This window comes from Chamaea fasciata, unplaced genomic scaffold (genome assembly GCF_029207755.1).
Source record: "Chamaea fasciata isolate MVZ Bird 193981 ecotype frontalis unplaced genomic scaffold, bChaFas1.0.hap1 SCAF_6, whole genome shotgun sequence".
Taxonomy (NCBI): Eukaryota; Metazoa; Chordata; class Aves; order Passeriformes; family Sylviidae; genus Chamaea; species Chamaea fasciata.
In genome coordinates this window covers 69,483,579-69,487,352 of record NW_027094091.1, presented here as the reverse complement: position 1 = coordinate 69,487,352, position 3,774 = coordinate 69,483,579, and the positions used below count along the sequence as shown (strand labels likewise).

General features: G+C 47.0%; 1 long non-coding RNA gene across 1 annotated transcript; it reads left to right on the top strand.

The window, feature by feature from the left end:
• The first annotated feature begins 343 nt into the window (after positions 1–343).
• On the top strand, positions 344–3,280 carry LOC136290750 (uncharacterized). Its single transcript, XR_010721364.1, has 2 exons — positions 344–479; positions 1,663–3,280. It is a non-coding gene; the product is annotated as an uncharacterized lncRNA (long non-coding RNA).
• Positions 3,281–3,774: the final 494 nt, after the last annotated feature.

Here is a 3,774-nt window from a genome sequence, read left to right as displayed (position 1 = left end):
CCGCGCCGCGCCGTCCCGGGCAGAGGCGGCCGCGCCGCGCCGTCCCGGGCAGAGGCGGCCGCGCCGCGCCGTCCCGGGCTGCGGCGGCCGCGCCGCGCCGCCCCGGGCTGAGGCGGCTGCGCTGGGCAGAGGCGGCCGCGCCGTCCCGGGCTGCGGCGGCCGCGCCGTCCCGGGCGGAGGCGGCTGTCCCGGGGCACGTCGCAGGGGGTGGGTGGCACCGGTGCTGCTGCTGGCGGGGCTGGCGCACATGGCACCGCTCGGCCCCTCAGGGTCGCGGCCGGGCCGGAGCGGGCCCTGCACGGGGCGCCGGTGCCCCGGGTTGACGCTGCGCCTTTGCAGGGCTGGAGACGTTCGTGTCCGTCGCCAGGACGCTGCCATCGGCCCAAGTGTACGATGTCGTGGAGGGATACGTGAAAATTTCCATGGAGTGTGCTGAGATATTCAAGCTTCTCGATGGAGAAAGGAAGCCTGAAAGTGAAGTAAGTTGGACAGGGGGCTTGTAATTCAGGGACTGGCGGCTGCAGTCCCAACAATCCCACCCTGGAGACGAAGCGACAAAAGGTTGCCAGAAAATGGTCACAGTGGCCAAGGCTGCCAGAGCTCCAGGAAGGTTTGGGCAGCGCTGTCAGGCGTGGGACTGTTGGGGTGGCTGTGCAGGACCAGGAGTTGGACTGGATGATCCTTGTGGGTCCAGCTCAAGATACTCTGTGGTTCTGTGAATAAATGCTTTGTGGTGTAGATAACTCTGATAATTGATTATGGCTTTGGTTTGGTTTTTTTCTTTTTTTTCTGGAAGTAGCAGTGGCAGAAGCACCTACCGAGTGGGAGATGCTCTTTTCAGTTCATAGATGTTCCTGGATTTAATGACACACACAGCCAATCGTCCCGTCCAAATCAAGCTGTTAAGGTTCTTTAAATGTTATCAAAAGATCTTTTAGGAAATAAGGGGATCAATAAAAGCAGTTAAGTAAGCAAAACAATAGTCTGGTGAAAGTAAATGTTCTTAGGTATCTCCCTGATATATCAGTATTTCTAGGAAGCCGCTGGTAAAGTTGACCTCATTTTTCTTATTTTAGCTGGACACAATTTATCCTCATCAGAATATGACGAATGAACAAAGAGTTCAATAATTTTTCACTCTGAATGCTGGTGCAGCATTGCTGACTGCTTACAACATAGTACTGTATTGTGTGGCTTTTTAACCATCGCCTGCTATTCTTTGTCTTCCAGTATCATTTTTATCTGTGTCGTGTTCAGTGACAGCCTTCCCTCAATATCCCATTGCTCACAGGGGCTGGTGTTTGTAATGGGCGCAGCCCAGTGCTGTGTGGTTTCCGGATTCCTCTGCAGGGAAATAATTGCAAGACCGGAACAGCCCCAGTGTTTTTCTCGGGGACATTTTGTTTTTCGTCGTCCACTTAGGAGCAGCCGTCTCTTAAAGCAATGATTCCTTGAAACTACATGCTCTCCAAAGTGATCTTTTCCGAGAGGAAGCGTTAATTTGGGAGAGAATCTAAAAGTTAATGTCACTTTCGTGTGTGGAAGCTTTCCTCTTGGGGTGGGGTTACCCTTTATCGATGGTGGTTATTACTATTTGCTCAGCTAATAATTTCAAGTCTTACCTGATATTGTCAGATGCTAACATACTTTTTTATCCGGCAGATGCTGTTAGTCTTTCAAGCCCTAGAAGCCATTTTACTGAGGACAGCCAGCGACCGCTCACATTTGTGGGAATGAACATCGTCAGAAAGTTGATTCATTCCTATATGAGACTGGTCTATGCTGCTTTGTATTCTGAAAATCACAAGTAAGTCTTCTTGGTGCTCTGCTGGAGAATCTCTGTCAGTTGATCTGGAGGGACTGTACGGGACGTTTCAAAATTCATCTTGAGTTATTGCTAATAATCCACCTTTATTTAATAATCCTTTTCCACTTGTCATAAAATAATTGCCTGTGGAAGTCTTTGCAAAGTGAAAGCTCTGATGCATCATACAATCCAGTGCTGTAGGATAATTTCCTGAAGGTGTAGTTTTCATCGGTTGGGCCTGCCCTGGTGAGAGCTAACACTGGTGGTACCTTGAGTCCTCTTACTTTATTGCTGCTTGATTTGTGGGGTGGAATGTACTGCGTGGAACAGGGCTGGGCAGTCTTCCTGTGACAGCAAAAAGAGCTGCTCTTGAGTTCTTTGTTTTCCTGTATTTTTTTTGGAGTCAGGTTGCCATGTTTATAATAGATTTTTCTCTTTCAGACTGGCTTTTTCTGTAATTTTTTCAGTCTCCTAAAACTGAGGTCATTTTAGGTTGCTCAATAACTGTTGTTATTTAGTCCAGACCAAACAATTTCTCATGCTCCTGTGGATGGGGAAAAAAGTTGCAAATGCCAGAGACATTTCAGTACAGACCTGGGAGGAAGAGGGAAGCAGAGAAAAAATCAGACTGAAATTGACTTGGCCGAGGCAAATGACTCATCTTTCAGTCTTTGAGCAGAACTGGAAAACCTTTTCTCTGCTTGCCTAGTTCATAGGCACAGCTGTGCTTCCTGAGCTGTGCAGTTGATCTTATTGCAGCAGGCTTTTTAACCTGACAAAGAATCTCAAATGTGTAAACTGGAAACAAATTTTGAGGCTGTGCAAGATGTGCACTTCTGATGAAATGTTTAAAGATTGCAGGTTCTGGAGGAATCCTTCTAGAACCTGCACAGAGGGGGCTGCAGATTTCTGGTGGGAGATGCTCTGCATTTTCTGTGCAACCTCTTTGCTGTGCAGAGGGATTTTCTTTATTGCATGTCTAGATGGGATCTCTGCTTGAACCACACGGCTTTTTACAGATTGTCCATGACAGATGCACGATGGACAAGTTACAAATCTGTTCATGGTAGTGGCTGTTCAGATGATGGAGGTCTGCTGTCCTCTTATGTATTCCTGTTGAAATAAATGGCAGACCTCTATGAATTTAGGAGTTCATAGAATCATAATTAAGGCTTGCGTAGTCCAGCCCCACTGCCATGAACAGGTCATCTTAGAGTTGTTCGTTTTGGCACTTTCACCCTTTTAAACTACTTGATAAAGGGAACATCCAGCCTCACCTTATGGCCTAATTTTGGGGAAGAATATGAAAAGGCATTTCCTTCTCCCTTCCTCCCTCACCCCTCTTTCCCAGCTGCTGTTATTACTACCTAAAATAATTGCTTTGATTATTTAACTTCCCTTCTATTTTCTCTTGAAGTTTTAATCTGTTGGTTTGGTGATTAGTATAACCATGATCCTGGAAATAACCTGCAGGTTTTCCCTCTGCTTTGTCTTTTTAGGATGAGCCAGGGGTGCCTTACACTGCTGTCAGCAATGGTGGCTCAGGGCCCGGGTTCAGCAAGGGATCTATATAGTCATTTCGATTTCAATGACAAATACCTGCCTGGATTGTTGGAAAGAAGATGCAAGAAGGTAAATTAAGGTCCTGCATGCAATGAAATGCTATGCCATGGCTCCACCAGCATTTTTAGCTAACTGTTGGGAACAAACTGTTGCCAATGTTTGTTGTATTTTCATCTGCAAGAGCTTAACTCTCCCTTCCTGTCCTGTGTCAGGCTGAAGTCCTTGACTGTGCCTAACTGGACACATGAAAATGCCTTACGTGTTGCCAACGAGCTGTGGAGAAACATAAATGTACAGTTTCTGTGAACTGTCCTTCTGGTGTCTAAAACAGAGTGAAAGCGATAGTACACTCCTGGAAACTAGTCAGTCATTTTGTGGTTTGGTCCCACTGAAATAAATGGAAG